The sequence below is a fragment of the Pinus tabuliformis genome, chromosome X (genome assembly GCF_031772625.1).
Source record: "Pinus tabuliformis cultivar Carrire ecotype Pingquan chromosome X, CPIR1, whole genome shotgun sequence".
NCBI classification, from domain to species: Eukaryota; Viridiplantae; Streptophyta; class Pinopsida; order Pinales; family Pinaceae; genus Pinus; species Pinus tabuliformis.
The window spans coordinates 1,356,157,535-1,356,175,947 of NC_142308.1; the positions used below are offsets into that span (position 1 = coordinate 1,356,157,535).

The 18,413-nt window shown below is 36.5% G+C and overlaps 1 pseudogene; it reads right to left on the bottom strand.

The window, feature by feature from the left end:
- Window positions 1–4,665, bottom strand: part of LOC149145120 (ABC transporter G family member 35-like) — a 90,776-nt pseudogene extending 86,111 nt beyond the window's left edge.
- Window positions 4,666–18,413: the final 13,748 nt, after the last annotated feature.

Sequence of the window (18,413 nt, forward strand, 5' to 3'; positions counted from 1 at the left end):
TCTCATCCATTTAAAGTGAGTATAGTTTCTACTGCATTTATGGAAACAATTCAAAAGCTACATGGAAACCCAAAGATTATTGTAAGCGACAGAGATCCCATTTTCACTGGAAATTTTGGAAAAAATTATTTTCTTGTCCTGGGACTCAGTTAGTTCATAGCTCATCTTATCATCCTCAATCTGATGGGAAAGTTGAGATAGTAAACAAATGTTTGGAAGTATATCTTCGTTGCTTTGTATCTGATAAACAGAGATAATGGGTCAAATGGTTGCCTCTGGCTGAATGGTGGTATAACACTTCCTTCCATACGGCAGCAAAAATGACCCCATATATGGCACTTTATGCATATCATCAACCATCCAGCACATCATATTTAAGAGAAAATTCGAAGGTTCAAGTCGTGGAAGATCACATCGAGCATCAGCAACAAGTTCTCCAACTCTTAAAGGATAACCTTACCTTGGCACAGAATAGAATGAAACAGCAGGCATATCAACATCGCAGCAAAAGAAGTTTTGATATAGGTGATTGGGTATTCCTACGGCTACAACCATATAAACAAATGTCCCTCAAGCAAGCTAAGAAGGATAATAAATTATCACCAAGGTATTATGGTCCGTACAAGGTGTTGCAAAAGATAGGTACTATGACATACAAATTGGAACTTCCTATAGCTTCTCGAGTGCACCCAGCTTTCCATGTTTCATGCTTAAAGAAGGTTATAGGTGACAAGATTCCAGTTCAAACAATATTGCCAGAACTTGATGAGGAAGGAAAAATCATATTGGAACATGAAGTAGCCAAAGAAACAAGAACTCGACAGCTATGAAATTGATCAACTTCAAAGTATCTCATCTAGTGGAAGAACTTGCCCATTGAAGATTCCACATGGGAGGATAAGAATTTTATAAAAAAGCACCCAGAACTACTCAAGCATTGAGGACAACACTTTTTTTAAGGAGAGGGGCATGTTAGATCCCTATAATACTAGTGATTCCCCCATTACTATTGTCATTGTATCCCTTATTGTTATTGTTGTGCCCCTGTTGTCCCCATATTTTTATTATTGTGCCTCATAGATTCCCACTATTGTTATTTATGTGCCTTTATATTATTATTGTTAGGTTGGCTTGGTTATATTGTGTCCCCCCAGATTCCTATATATAGAAAGGAGGTTTTGTCATTTGAATTATCAAAGAATTGTTCATTTGTGTAATGTAAAGGAGGTTGCCCCCTCAAAGATGCTGAATTCTAAGGTGTTGATCTATCTTTTTATCTTTTTGTGAGTTGGTTTCCTAACATATTCACATCATGGAGTTCTAATTTGGATTGGAGTTAAACACAGGGAATCCTTTTTGTAGCTTTATATCCTTTCATAATTAGAGGGTTTTAATTTTTAACTGAGGACTCAGATCTCATGTGATCTTTATGGCCCTTCTATTGGCTTTAATTATTATTTTATTTCACATGCTTGGCTAAGAAAATCTGTATTGATTTCAATGTTTTATCATTTAAAACAAGAATTTCATCTGGTAATGTTGCAACCCTTGGACTTGGTGTTGTTCAGGTTGCTTTCTTATCTTGGGGCCCTACTAATTGCAATGCATACCAGGAATGTTTATGTACTGGTTATGTATATGTATAAGTTGTTATGACTGTTTTCAGTGCTATGTTGATTGAAAAACCTGGTAGACGTCTCCTTCTTATGGTGAGTAAATAGCCTATTTAGAAGAGGATCTTTTAACTCAAACAATTCAAATTTTTTAGTTATGATATGACGAGTGTTTTTCGGTTTAAATATCTCACATAAATTTTTAATGATTTCAACACATCTCCTCTACAGGGATGGTTGTTTTTCCTTTCCTGATTGGCCTTGCCTTTTATTTAAAAGTAATCAAAATCTCATGATGCTATCTCTCTGTTACTAGTATGATGAATAGAATGATAACAGATTCTCATCAACTTATTAGAAAATGGGATTTGACATACGTTAGATTCTATAATATTATTTGGAAGATTGAAATGCTAAAGATGGTTTCTTGGTGTATCCTGACATCATCCATAGCCACCTAGCAGAAGAGTCACATCTTGTAACATTCACCAGTATTTTGGTGGTCACAAGTTTGTTGGTAAGCTCCGTGTTCAATTGGTAAATAACTTATTGAAATTCACATTATTACATTGATGCCTTTGTTATGTTGATGTTTTGTATAATTGCATTTGTGTTTTGTTTGTACAGGTTTACTTTGTCTCTTTCTCCCTCGGGATTGGGGTTGTCTCCTAGGTATACTAATATAAGATTTTGAGTTTTTTTGCTAGAGATATAATCTGCCTCTCTTTGCACCTTTTGGGGAAATTGATAGTTTTAGTAAGTTAAAAATATGATTTGCATGATTATAGTTTTTATAAATATTATAGATCATGTGTGAGATCACAAATATTAAATCAATGGCTATAAATGTAGTTTTCAGGATTTCCATAACTCTTCACGTAATTCTTTATAGTGTGATAGCTCAATGGAAGAGTGTTTTCCTTATAAGCAGGAGGTTGGTAGTTCGATTCCATTGTGCACTAACATGAATTAATCAACGGTTTTGTAGTTTATTTTTAATTAGATGTTTTTTATATCGATTTATTTCAATGGTGAGATATTTCTGGATTCATCGTTTATGTTGTCTCTAGAGAGACAAAATGGATCTTTAAATAAAAAAATTATTGTCTCTAGAGAGACAATATTTAGTATTAAAGAAATATTGTCTCTAACCCAAGCATTGTCTCTAGAGAGACAAAAATGAAATTATCTCAAGAGAGACATAAATTAAATTGTCTCCTAAGAGGCAATAATGCTTGTGTTATATATTGTCTTTATAAAGACGATTTTTTAAGACAATAATCTTTAAGACAATAATTTTTAAGATAATAATATTTAAGACAACAATTTTTGAGACACCCGCTTAAAGACAATATTTAAGAAAATACACATGTTTTTTTTTGTCTCAAGTTATGACAACTTACCCAAAAATTGTCTCAAATATTTTCTTAAAACTCTCCTTTATGTAGTTACAATGGACATTGCCTCTCAACCCATTTTATGTTTTATGGTTTATCATCTCATTATTGGATATTGGTTAAAGCCTAGTATTGCCTATATCTTATCAGCGTTGGCACTCGAAGAAACCGACAGTATAATAAATTTTCTAAACTCAATTATTATAGTTTTAATATTTTTTAAATTAATCCATTCATTATTATATTACTATATTCAAACTAAAGTGTTCATTATTCTAAGAGGTTTTCATATTTTTAATATTTTATTAGTGTCGGAATTAGAAAATTAAAAATTCCAATTATTATGTTAATGGTAATATTCTAAAAACTAAACAATATATTAATTTAATTATATCAATCAACTTAATATTAATTTTAATTACATTCTGGTCACAACATAAATGTACATGTTGGTTAGTCTTTTTTTGTCAGACGAAAAAACAACTGGATTTTATCAAGTCTAAAAAAACCAGTGTTTGATCAACAAAATCTATCATGTTTCTAGATACAATTCCAGTTCAAAATAAAAAACCATTTTGTTTCTACAAACTAGAATATTTCAAGCCTATTTATCCATGGAAAATTTTAAAATTCAAAATTCATACATAATATAGTCTAAAGTATAAAGTGAAATCTTTGTAACAATAGCCAATGATAGAACTAAACCAGTTGTTGCAAAAGCTATGGGAGATCGATGCATCCTACTTCCCTTGTAACATCATCAAAAACAAAAGTATAATAAATATGTCATTCCATATCATTCAATCCCCTTTTGGACATAGAATCCAATGCTTCATTTAGTTCTCGGAAGATGTGCTGAGTGTCAAAGCTATGAAAGGATTGTATAAGAGTTACAGCCCTCTCCCTCCAACCTCTAAGATCAGGAGGATTGAATGCCGAGTTGCCCAAGATGCCCTGAATGATAGCCATGGAGTCTCCATAAACATGAATGTTTTGAACTTGTTTTTCTCTTGCAAACCATAGAAGGCCCCATAATGCCACCATCTTCGCCTTGGAGTTTGTGCCCATGCCCCCAAGCCAATACAGTTTGTAATAAGAAATTTCAGTAAAGGCAAATCCAAGCTCCACATTCACATCTCCCCTTTTGAGATGCTCCATTGAAAAAGCGAGTCAGTAGGATGATTTGTGGGCACAAATATCTCCCCAACATGTCCTTGGAGGTCTTCTTCTGTGGTTCTATATATTCTAACCAGGCAATAATCTTAGAACATATCCTATAAGCATTACTTTGAAGCCCCTTAAATATATGATGATTTCGAGCCTTCCAGATCTCCCAAATAACAAATATTAGAATGTACCTGATTATACCATTTCCCTCCAGACCCCATCGAAGAGCTTGTTCCATTGACATGAAGCTTTTGAAGGCAATTTTGAAGTAGGAAAGTGTATATGCCCATACCCGGAGAGAAAACCTGCAAAAGAGAAAAAGATGGATAACAATTTCTAAATCACCACCACAAAGTGAACACAGCCCAGGGCCATAAAGACCCTGTCTGTAGAGATTGTCCCAAGTTAATATACAGTTCTTCCATGCCAGCCAGTTGAAAAGTATAATTTTCAATGGTACATGCATTTTCCATAAAGCCAAAGACCATTGTGTCAGTGTGGACTCCTGTGTATAGTGCATGTAGTGGAGATAATTTTCAGCGACCACGAAAATCCCTTTTCTAAGAGGCCCATCCCATGTGAGGGAATCACCTCTCTCATTCTGACATAGGCCGACGCTTTTCAGAGATGTGACATAGGTGTTCAAAAACTAGGCGTGCAGTCTCGACAATCCCAGAAGTGTCACGATTTTCCAAATTGGATGGACATCATTCCATCCATTGATAACCTGATTCATCATTAATATTCTCTTCTATTATAGAGCCTTAATTGTGTCTGTCATCAAGGTTGTTGAATCTAGAATGCCAACTATCCTTTCCTACCCAATAACTAACAAATTTCCATTTCCAAATGACCACTTCAACCTCTACAAGAACCATGTCTTCACCTTTTAGAATCCCAATTATACATACAATCCCCTCCTGATCCCTATCTCTTCCATCTTGATCCAATAAAAAATCAGCCCGTGCATATGGTATTTAGCTGAAATGATTTGTCCCCAAATGCCTTCACCGAATAGAGCATGCCAGAGAGATTTTATTAACAAATACTTGTCGAAGACCTGTGTGTTCAATATCCCCCATCCACCTAGATCTTTGGGCTTTGATATGGCAGACCATGCAATTAAATGGTACTTGTGTTCCTTAACAACACTAGACCACAAGAAATGTGCCAATATGGATCAGATCTTAGCTAAGATATGAGTAGGGATGACAAAGACATGCATCCAATATGTAGCAAGTTGTTGTAATACATATTGAATTAAGGTGAATCTCCCACCCAATGAGAGCCAACGATGTGTCCATCCCTTGAGCTTTTTATCAAATTTGGAAAATAACCACGCCCAGTCCTCGAAATGGTATCCAATTGACTTCAATCTGAATCCTATGTATTCGTCCTGTAGTCGCTTAATGCCCACTCTAAAAATGTTTGTGATGTGTTGAATCTCACCCATGTGACCAAATGAAAAAATGAGCATAGACTTATGCCCATTTGTAATGAGGTCTCAATCCTCTCCAAAGTGATGGAATATATAATTTATAGCCTCCCATTGTGATCTTGAAATAATGCCAAATGTAAGAATATCATCTACAAAGAAAAGGTGTGTTATACTGACCTCGGGAGCCATTTGCAGACCCCTGAACGTTCCCATATTTTTTTCCAAGTTTATCTTCCTGTTGATGCCATCCATAACAAGAATGAATAGGAGTGGTGATAAGGAGCATCCCTATCTAAGACCCTATGCGACTCTAAAAAAGTAGTGGGTAAACCATTAACCAGAACAACAAGCCATTTATTAGTAACACATGCCATAATCCATTCAACATTCTAGATCTCCAGCCCAACCTTCAGAAGAATAAACCTAAGGAATGCCCAGTCCACACAATCATATGCCCTTCGCAGGTCAATCTTCATTACCACCGCTTCCAATTTTTTAGTGTGAATTGTATGAATGCATTCCTGAGAAATAGCAATAGCATTGTGAATTGACCAATTATGAAGAAAACCAAATTGTTCACTAGATATATGGGATGATAGAGTTCCTTTGATCCATTCTACTATGTCCCTCGAAATAATTTTGTATATAATGTTGCATAAGGAGATCGACCTGAAATCAACAAAAGTGACCGGAGAGGTAACCTTCAGTATAAGAGCAATGAAGGTCGACTTTATAGATCCGGAAATGTACCTCTTGTTCCGGGATTCCTCAACCAAATCTAATAATTCTGGTCCCATCAACTCAAAAAAATGCAAAAAGATTTCAATTGTCCAACCATTAGGTAGGCATTTGTCCATGGCAAAGGATTTCAAAACTGTGTGAATCTCCTCAATTGAGACATGTCTACAGAGTGCAATTCCTCTTGATCGAACATCCTCGGGTACTCCTCAACACCCCAAAGTTTATTTTCAATAAGAACTTCCCTTCTAACCGAAAAAAGTTTTTGAAAATAATATACAACTTCTTTCTAGATCTCGACATCCGAATATTTATAGTTCCCATCTTCCCCTTTAATGCCCCAGATGCCATTGGTGTTCTTCCTGTGGCTGGCATATTGATGGGAGAAATATGTATCCTCGCATGGATCCAGATCGCCCGACTCTTAAGCTTCCAAGTGTTCTCTTGTATCAGCAGAATGTGTTTTTTCCTCCCCTCCAATAATTTCAATCTCTCTAAAGTGTGTGTTGTGGGTGGCGCCATAGTCAAACTCTCACCAATCATCCGAATTTCCTCAACCATAGACTTTAGCTCCTGAAATAACTCGGTCTTTTTCTTGCGCTCCCATATGCGAAACTGACTCTTAAAGGCCTTTAATTTTGCAGTTATTTTGTCCATGGTCGAGCCTGAAAGGATTTCCAAACCCCAGTAATCAACTTGGTTAAAGCCCTCCATTACCTCTCAACCCATTATGTTTTATGGTTTATCATCTCATTAATGGATCATAGTTACATGTTGGTTAAAGCCTCTCATTGCAGGATTAACATTCGAAAAAACATACAGTATGGTGAATGTGATCAATTCAATAACTGTAGTTTTAATATTTTTAAATTAAACTCTTCATTATTATATTCAAACTAAATTGTTTATTATTTGGCCATTTTTTAATAATTTGTTAGGGTTGGAATTAGAAAATTAAAAATTCCCATTATAATGTTAATTTTAATATTTTAAAATTAAGTCATAATTTTAATTATTTCAATTATCTTAACAATAGTTTTAGCACTTTTCAAAAAGTTGATGAAGTTTTGATATTTTTTTATATTTTCAAAAGAAGAAAATAATTTATCATATTTCATAATAAACAATTCGTAATCAATTTTTTTCTTGTATTTATTTATTTCTTAATTAATTAATTTATTTTTATTTCTTAATAATAACAATACATTTTACAAAGTATAATAGTAATTTTATAGAAACACTTGTCACTATTTTAATTGGTAAAACCAATATTTTATAAATGTCATAAGGTTAATATATTTCCAGAAACTTAAACTCACAATACTTAAACTATTTATTATTTATATTTTATAATTCTTTTATTGTTTTATTAATAATTCATAACTGTATGTATATATATATATATATATATATATAGAGAGAGAGAGAGAGAGAGAGAGAGAGAGAGAGAGAGAGAGAGAGAGAGAGAGAGAGAGATTTCTGGAAGAGCACTGTGTAATATGTACGATTTGTCCAGATGGTGATTCCATCCATCATTAGGCACCAAACAGAACTTTGTGAATAAACAAGTGTTGGGGAGTCCATCATTAGGGACCAAAGAGAACTTTGTGAGTAAACAAGTGTTGGAGAGTCTGTTTATAGCAAAAAAAATTATTGAATTATGTATTAATGGTCATAATTTAAAATAAATAATAAATAATTGACCAAATACATTTTATTTTGTTTGAAAAACTATATTTGACCAAAGTTTTTTTTAACAGATTAAATTGCTATGTTCCTTCACTAAATTTGTAACAAACTTTACTCACATTTTTTCTTTTTACTTACTACATTAACCATGAATTACTATAATATGGACCGGACTCTATCCTACATTAACCTTATACAAACCAGACTCTTTTATATATTAAACTTATACACAATATTAAACTTATACAATCTGAACTCCTTCATATATTAAACTTATATGAAGTATTAATGATATGGCAACGTTTGATTGATGACTGATTAAGGGTTAAGTTTGAAGTGGTTGTGGTTCTGCTTGGCCTCCTCACTGGAACTCCACATAGACTGCCATGTTGTACCTGCAATAAATTATCTTGAGCCTTTCTCCCTCAGGAAGGCCCCTCCTCATTAAGGCGGGAGCACCCCGAGGATCTCTCCAGCCATATATGTACATCTCTGTGCTGGTCATTTTGTGCGGTGTTAATGCACTTAATTATAGTCTCCTGAAAGGGTCTCAAGGTTTTGCACCTGGCTTTCCATCCGTTGTTGGATCTGTTAAGTTCTACGACCTCGATCCTTCAGGTTTGGCGGGGAGGTATAATGTCTTTACTGGCGATGAGGGAGGTTCATTTGTTCCTCATTCGGCTTAACTCTCGGCTCTGCTACGGTGACCTGGTGCATTCCTCTAGCATGCTTCTGTCTAAAAACATAGGGTGCTTTGCGACTCTTGTTACTATGACCTCTGCATTTCTCCATTACGATTCCTCTATGGGTGCTAGATGCACGATGGTGGCTTGAGAGGGTGCCTGACGGGTTTCTCAGCCACACTAGAATAGGTGCAATGTCTTCGACATGGATTCTAAAACCATAGTGGAGCGATTCGATTCCGCAGCAGAAAAAGGTGAGTAATGATTCATTTTCGAGTAGTGTCATTTAAAGTCTTTCTCCATTCTCGTTTTTGCTGAGGCTGCCTAATGTAATTGCAGGTTCGATTGCCACTTCGAGCGATGTCCAACTCTCGCTCAGGTAAACCATCTCACCATCACGATTTTCATATAGTAGTCTAGAATTTGCATGATTTTGGTCCTAATCATTGGCTTTTCCTATGTAGGTAAGCCCACTATTGATCACTCTAAACCCTTGTTTGGCATGTAGTTTGTGGGATGTGTCCTTCTTATTAAATCATGCTTCGTTCTTCATTTTCCCATGTGGGTCTTGGATTCAAACTTGACTTGTGCCTTGAGCTCCTCAAGCCAATATTTCCATGACAAAAATTTCAAGGATTTTTGTTAGTTAGGGTTTAATGCTACAACCGAAAACTTGGTTTTTCGATAAAGAATGCATTAAATTATTTTTGTGACTATCGGCCTTAGAAATGCCAACACAGTTTTGGAACTGGTTCAATATTTGTTTACGTTACTTCTGCATAGATAAACGAGACATTTCTTGTATGAATTCAATATTTTTATCTATATTTAGACCAATGTATGGAGTTCGTTGCCATAACTTGACTTCGGATAACTTGGTTTATGAATTATAGTCTTATTTCGTATAAGTTTAAATAAAAAGATTTTAAGTTTTTTTTGTGCTTCTAGCTTAACTGTAATATCATGTTATGGCCTTCAATGTTGGTTTCTGGAACTCACGTTTTCCTTTTTGTATCGTTTCTATTTAAATGTAATCATCATTAATGATTCAGAGGTTTCGGGTTTTAACAGCTCCTGGGTACTTGGTTCTTAGTGAGTTCCTTCCGGAACACGTCTGGGAACCGATAAACCCTTGGTTGTGGTTATAAGCAATGTCAACTGTAAGGTAGTTATCGTTTATATTTTTTATGAATTTTCCTTCTGGTAAATGTAAAGAAAGATTACCAGAATGTAGTCTGAGAACTGATATATGTATTTTGTGGGGGTGTTAGCTTCGTCCACAGACTGCAATTTCAGCGTTATAGAAATTTACTGAAAGACTATGTAACATATAGCGATACATCATAATTGTTTTTACCAAGTTTAATTATAACTGTTAATTTTATTTCTATTTTTATCTGAATTATTAAAACTATTGGGCTGAAAAGCCAAAACAAATGTTGTTAATTATTAATTAAAAGAATATGGATCAGTTTGTGAAAAGAATGTAGAAACAATTGAATTAACTTCTAAGAACAGTTACAACTATTCCTTCACCCTTTTCCTTTAAGAGGAAAAAGGGCAGAACCCTGGGGTTGGAGGAAGTGGATTGTGTTGAATTCTTCCTTGAGCTGGGCAAAAGAAACCTAACCAGTGGGAAAGAAAACTATGATAATAGTTGTGGGGTACAAGACTTGAGGCTGGATAGAGTCCTGACGCCCAAGGTGCCCAACTGTTCATCACTGTCAAAGGTGGAAGAGCTCGGAGGGGGAATCTGGACGTAATTGCCAGTTCTGAGGCTGGGTGGTGAGACCTTCCAAAAACAAAAGGTTACATGCAATAATAAGAAAACAGATAAGTGTTATCACCATATCAATCATTATTAGTAGAAGGGATATACTTTTACTGTTATAGCAGAAAAGTACATTGATAGGCTAGCAAAAGTAATTAACATTTATCGATTTCTGAATAGACTAGGAAATACTATCTTGATTCTATACTAGCAGATATTTACTCATAATTTAAATATGCTAAGGTAGCGAATATACTAGCTCACTGTTATTTTCAGTAGACAGTTTAATGGTCAATTTTTGAAGAACATGCTAAGCTACAATAGTAAACCAATATTATTTTCTAGTCTTTCAGTAAATTTCTATAATGTTGAAATTGCAGTCTGTGCATGAAGATAACATCCCCACAAAATACATATATCAGTTCTCAGACTACATTCTGTTAATATTTCTTTAGATTTACAAGAAGGAAAATTCATTCAAATTGGTCCTGATGATGGATCCCTGTTGGGATTTGAAACGTTCACAAAAATATGGTTTCTACTGTGGATACTCTGAGACTAAGCCCAAAACACATGAACCACAGATGCCTAAAATCCAAATAACTACCTTACAATTGACATTACTTATAACCACAGCCAAGGGCTTATCGATTCCCGAATGAGTTCCGGAAGGAACTCACCAAGAACCAAATACCTAGGAGTTGCTAAAACCCGAAACCTCTGAATCATTAATGATGATTACGTTTAAATAGAAACAATACAAAAAGGAAAAAGTGAGTTCCGGAAACTAGCATTGAAGGCCATAACATGATATTACAATCGAGCTAGAAGCACACAAAACCCTTAAAATCTTTTTATTTAAACTGATATGAAATAAGACTGTAATTCATAAACCAAGTTATCCAAAGTCGAATTAGGGCAATAGACTCCATACATCGGTCTAAATATAGATAAATATACTGAATTCATACCAAGAAATGTCTGGTTGATCTCCACAGAAGTAACATAAACAAATATTGAACCAGTCCAAAACTGTGTTGGCATTTCTAAGGCCGACAGTCCCAAAAATAATTTAATACATTCTTTATCAAAAAACCCAGTTTCGGTCATAGCCTTAAACCCTAACTAACAAAAATCCTTGAAATTTTTGTCATGGAAATACTGGCTCGAGGAGCTCAAGGCACAAGTTAAGTTAGAATCCAAGACCCACCTGGGAAAATGAAGAACGAAGCACGGTTTAATAAGAAGGCCGCATCCCACAAACTTCATGCTGAACAAGGGTTTAGAGCGATCAACAGTGGGCTTACCTACACAGGAAAAGCCAATGATTAGGACCAAAATCATGCAAAGTCTAGACTACTATATGAAAACCGTAATGGCGAGATGGTTTACCTAAGCGGGAGCTGGACATCCCTCGAAGTGGAAATCAAACCTGCAAATACATCAGGCAGCCTCAGCAAAAACAAAAATGGAGAAAAGATTTAAATGCCACTACTCGAATCCATGTGAAGACATTGCACCTGTTCTAGAGTGGCCCAAAAACCCATCAAGCACCCTCACAAATGACCATAGTACATCTAGCACCCACAGAGGTATAATAATGGAGAAATATTGAGGTCATAGTAGCAAGAGTCACAAAGCACCTGGAGTTTTCGAATAGAAGCCTCCCGGATCAATGCACCAAGTCAATGTAGGAGAGCCGAGAGCCGAGACAAATGATGAATGAATGAACCTCCCTCATCACTGGTAAATACATTATACTTCCACACCAAACCTAAAGGATCAAGGCCATATAACTTAACAAATCCAATGGTGGATGGAAAGCGAGGTGAAAAACCTCGATACCCTTATAGGAGACTAGAGTTAAGTGCATTAATGCCGCACCAAATGGCCAGCACGGAGATGTACAGATATGGCTGGAGAGATCCTTAGGGTGCTCCCGCCTTAATGAGGAGGGGCCTGCCTGAGGGCAAAAGGCTCGAGATAATTTATTGCAGGTACAACATGGTGGTCTATGTGGAGTTCCAGCGAGGAGGCCAAGCGGAACCACAACCGCTTCAAACTTAGCCCTTAATCAGTCATCAATCAAACATTGTCATATCATTAATACTTCGTATAAGTTTAATATATGAAGGAGTCTGAATTATATAAGTTTAATATATAAAAGAGTCTGGTTTGTATAAGGTTAATGTAGGATAGAGTCTAGTCCATATTACAGAGCCCAAGCTCACATACTGAGACTTCTGGGTTATTTTAACAATCAATTAAGTTATGATACTTTAATATTGATGAAAGAAAAATAAACTGAGTAATGGTTGAATATGAACACAGATTGAGAGAGTGAGAGATTGAGGTCAGCACCGAGGGTAAGATGTGGAGGAGCCCCAGATCGCCAAACCAGCTGGAAGTGCCTTATGTGGAGGCCAACCCAGAATTATGGGTACAATTGGGAGAAGAATCATGACAGGCTAATGCTACCTTGCTCGAAACAGTACAACAATTATGGGCAGAGATGATGAACCTAAGGACGAACAACGAATGGTTAAGGCAGGAACAGGAGAAGATCCTTAAAAGTCTGTCTGACCAACAAAATCAATGGGGACTAGAACCTAGTACAGAGAATAGGGAAAAGACCCCAACTACCCATAATGGGGAAGATAATTCAGAATCCACAGAAGGCCATAAGAAGAAGAAGAAGGGAATTTAGATAACATTTCTAATTAAAGGAAGACAAAAAGGTAGAAGACAGAATTACAAGGCAAGTTCAAGAAAATCAAACCCTCGCTATTTGAAGGAGAGTCGGAAGGAATAGCAGAAGCTTGGCTAATAGACATGGGAAAATATTTCCATATTTATGAATATACTGATAATGTTAAAACACGGCTGGCAGTTTACCAATTATGGGGAAAGGCCACCCTTTGGTGGGAGGAAATTAAAACCGTAAGAAAGATTGATGAGGAACAAGTAACATGGCAAGAATTCCAGAAACATTTTAAAGATAAATATCTAACAGAATGTTACTATGATGAAAAGGAAAAAGGGTTCCATGAGTTAAGGCTGGGAGCCTTGACCATGGATGAGTATGTTAAATAGTTTACTTCCTTGCTGCAATACATCCCATATATGCAAGAGGAGAAAGATAAGATCCACCGATTTATTAGCAGTTTGCCAACTTCATGAAGGAGGAACTAGAATTTGATTATCCTAGAACAATGGATGATGCAGTATGAAAAGCTGACATCTATTATCAGTAGATGAAGCAGAAAAATGAAGGATCTAAAGGAGCTATCAACAATAAAATGAGAAAATTACCACGAAACAGGTAGCAGAAATTCATAAATGGCAGAAATAATCAGCAAAGGATTTTAGGAAAATTTGCAAGAAATCCACCTATAGCTCAGACATACACCGAGTATAGACAACCTGAAGGAGTTAGCAAAACTACTACTGAATAGCCACCAAATCTGCCACTGCAATGTTGGCGATGTGGGGAAGCGCATTATTACATAAAATACCTGCACAAATCTTGAACTGAACAACTTTCGAACATGCAAGAAGCTTCTACGGTAGGAGATATCGCAAGGAGCATGTCGAGAATTAATGTTGCCTTGGAGAATCATTAGGTGGAATACCAGCCCACCATGATTGAATGTGAAGGTATGATTGTTGATCAACCTATTTCTGTTTTGTTTGATCCTGGTGCTAGCCTAAGCTACATTATTCCTAAAGTGGTGGAAAAATGTCAGCTGCAAAGCTCTAAATTTAAGAAGTCCTTGCTAGTTCAACTAGCCACCGAAACAAAAAGGAAGGTGTCTGTAAAAACAAAAAACTTTCCTATAATAGTTTCAGGATAGCCCATCCAGGTTGATCTGAATATCCTTCCCCTAGGTTTGTATGATGTATTAATAGGAATGGACTAACTGGAAGTTCGTTGGTCCCTGGTGGTTTGCAAAGAAAAACCTATAAGTTATCTTACCAAGTTAGGACAGTGAAAAGAAATTCAAGGAATCAAGAAAAATATCAAATTACACTCTATTACGGCTAACAAACTAGGAATATGCATAAGGAAAGGCTGCCAGATCATAGCAATGACAGAAATAAGATGACCTCCTTAGAGAATATTCATGTAGTTCAGGATTTCATAGACGTATTCCCTGAATCCATTCCTAGGTTTCCACCAAGATGTGATATCATCTTTACCATTGAGCTAGTAACTGGAGCAACCCCTGTTTCAAAATCCCCCTGCCATATGCATATTCCTGATTTAACATAACTTAAAATGCAACTTCAGGAGCTTTTAGATAAAGGGTACATTCGCCCTAGTGTGTCCCCTTGCGGAGCCCCTGTGTTATTTGTTCGAAAAAAGGATGGGACCTTAAGATTTTACATTGATTATCGTCATCTAAATACGCTGACCATCAAGAATAAGTACCCTTTACCTCGTATTGATGATTTTTTTTATCAAGTGCAGGGAGCTAGTGTGTTCTCAAAAATTGATTTAAGATCTGGTTACCACCAGATCAGAATAAAAGATGAAGATATCTGCAAAACCACATTCTGAACTCATTATGGACATTACGAGTTCGTGGTACTGCCTTTCGGCCTTACTAATGCTCCAGCCACTTTCATGAGTCTAATGCACATAATTTTCCATCCATTTCTAGATAAATTTATACTGACCTTTATCAATGATATACTAATATATTCAAAAAATCAAGAGGAACATGAACAACACTTAAGAACAGTATTGTAGATCTTGCAAGATAACCAGTTGTACGCAAAGTTTAGCAAGTGTGACTTTTATAAAAATCAAATCCAGTACCTAGGTCATGTTATATCAACAGAAGGAATAGTGGCGGATCCAAAGAAGATCAAAACTATTATGGAATCAACCACACCGAAAAACGTTGCTGACATAAGTTCCTTCTTGGGCTTGGTAGGGTATTACTACCAATTTATTAAAGGATTTTCAAAAATAGTCTTTCCAATGACTGCACTTCAGAAAAGGGGGCATGCATTTCACTGGACAACGAAATGCCAACAAAGTTTTGAGCAACTAAAACAACTACTTACAACTGCTCCGGTGCTGAAAGTAGCAGATCTGGAAAAATATTTTGTAGTATGCACGGATGCAAGAAAAGAGGGTGTAGGTGGAGTATTAACTCAGGAAGGAAAGGTCATTGCCTATGAGTCACGCAAACTGAAGGATTATGAACAATGCTACTCTGCCTACGATCTGGAGTTGACCGCGGTAGTGCATGCATTAAAAATGTGGTGACACTACCTTCTAGGGAAGAAATTTATGTTATTAATTGACCACAACAGTCTGATCAATTTCTTTAATAAGTTTAGTTTAAATGCGTGGCAGGCCAGATGGACTGCATTCTTGAGAGAATTTTACTTTGACATGAAGCATGTCAAAGGAAAAGAAAACTGGGTACCATATGCTTTGAGCAGAGAAATACATTGCATCTATGAGGTACATTTCATTCAAGCACAATCTAACCTATCAGAGGTTATCTGAGAGGCATCCCTCAAAGCTCCACAATATGCATTCCTATGGCAGCAAGCTTCGGAAGCTCAAGAAAAAGGGGAATAGTGTGAGTGTGCAATTAACCCTGACAAATTCTTAACAATCAGAAATAGAATTTATATTCCTAACCAAAAATCTATGAAGCATATGTTATTAGATGAGTTTCACAAGAAGCCTTATGCCTCCCACACAAGATACCAAAAAACTATTTTCGACTATCAAGAAAAGCTATTTCTGGCCAGGATTAAGAAAATATGTGCCTGAGTATTTATCCAAATGCTTGGAGTGCCAATTGGTGAAGGTTAAGCATCAACATCATGCAGGTCTATTGCAACCATTACCCATTCTGGAATGGAAATGGGAGACAATCACTTTAGATTTTATCAGTGGATTACCTCGTACAAAAAGGAAACATGACTCAATCATGGTTGTGGTGGACAAGCTGAGCAAGACATCTCATTTCATTTCAGTAAAATCCACCTATAAAACAATGGAGATTATAGACATATTTATGAGAGAAATCTTCCGACTACATAGCATACCTCGAGTGGTGATCTCTGACAGAGATGTAAGATTTACATCCGCTTTCTGGAAAACTCTCTTTGTAGGGTTGGGTACACAAATCCATTTCAGCACTGCCTAACATCCTCAGACAGATGGTCAGACAGAGCGAGTGAATCAAGTCTTGGAAGACATGTTGACAATGTTTGTAATGAAAAAACCATAGAAATGGGAGGATTACCTCCACTTGGTATAATTTTCCTACAATAATGGACATCATGAATCATTGGGTATGAGCCCTTTCGAAGTACTATATGGAAGAAAGTGTCAGGTACATATGGACTAGAACAACCCAGATAATAAATTAGCATTGGGTCCTGATATATTAGTAGAATTGGAGGCCAATGTTAAGAAGGTTCGCCAGAACTTAAAGGCGGTGTAGGATAGGCAAAAGGTGTACACAGATAAGAAGAGGACTCATAAAGAATTCCATATGGGGGATCATGTGTATTTGAAGGTTAAACCCTGAAAGAGCACTTTACAATGGAAAGGTTGTGCCAAGTTGGCACCACAGTACTGTGGACCCTTTCAGATTTTAGAACGGATTGGGCCCGTGGCATATAAGCTAGCACTTCCAGGCCACATCCGAGTCCACAATGTCTTTCATGTATCCTTATTAAAAAAATACATTTACGATCCTCGACATATTATTAACTAGGAAAGTATCCAAGTAATGATAAAATAGAAGAAATATGTTAAGAATTGTTGTTATAGGAATTTTTCTGACAACAGATTATGAATGTGCAGGTAGAACCCGAGGGAGAATTTCTGGCAGAGCCTCTTCGTATCCTCGATCGAAGAAAAATCACCTTGTGGAGGTGAGCCATTGTTATCCGGAAAACTAGTGTCTATGCAGAGCTGCTAGTCCCACTCATGTTGGTAGCTACCTCAGAAACAAACAAACTAAAAAATACTTTCGTTTTCCTTTATGAGAAATAGATAAGAGAAGAATAAGGAGACCAACCTCTGTCTTTCGCTTGGTTCCTTGCTTGATTCCTCTCTCTTCTGGTAGGTCTTTCCCACTCGCTTCCTTGTCTACCCAGCTTCAAAGAGTACTTGTAGAATCAAAGCAGCATAACACTATCCAAGAACGTAGATCTATTATCATAAACAATATAGGACCAGATGTATATTGACCACACAAATGCATAAATCATCAATCATACAAGAATGTGGAGGAAAACTTGAATAGCTTTATTGATAATCAAGAAAGAACAAAGAGGATTACAACCAATTGTTCTGACCCAGCATCATCCTCTCAGCAAGAAAGCCCTTCTTCACCTCATGAAAAGCTTAGATCACCCAACACTATGATATTGCACCAAGAAACCAACAGCACTTCCTTACAAAATACAAAATTCCAGCCCCCGGATCTCTAGGATGAGGGATCCATATATAAATGATTGCAAGGGGAATGAGTCAGCTTTTGAGATTTGATAGTGTCCTCTTTCTGATAGTTCTTGATTCCACTTGGAGATTGATGATCTCTTACTCATCCCTGGTCGAATGCAGAGAGGCAAGTGTCACAGGAGAAGTTTCTGGAAGATTCCATGCTTCTCCACCTTGCAGATTGACCCTGCCATTTGTCCACTCTCGCCCATCGCACCCCATAGAAGGGTTTTTCAACATGCATCGCACCTACTGTGTGTACTCAGGTCGGATGCAATGCACTTTGACTATGGAGAAGGTGAAATGGTCCAGTTTTGACCAGTTCTGAGTAGTTTTTCATGGAGAACTTCTGGGAGATGATGTAATCAGTTGACCTTGTTCTTTTAGGGGTCGGAACAACACCTTTAGGGACTTAGGAGCCCTTAGTTTATGGA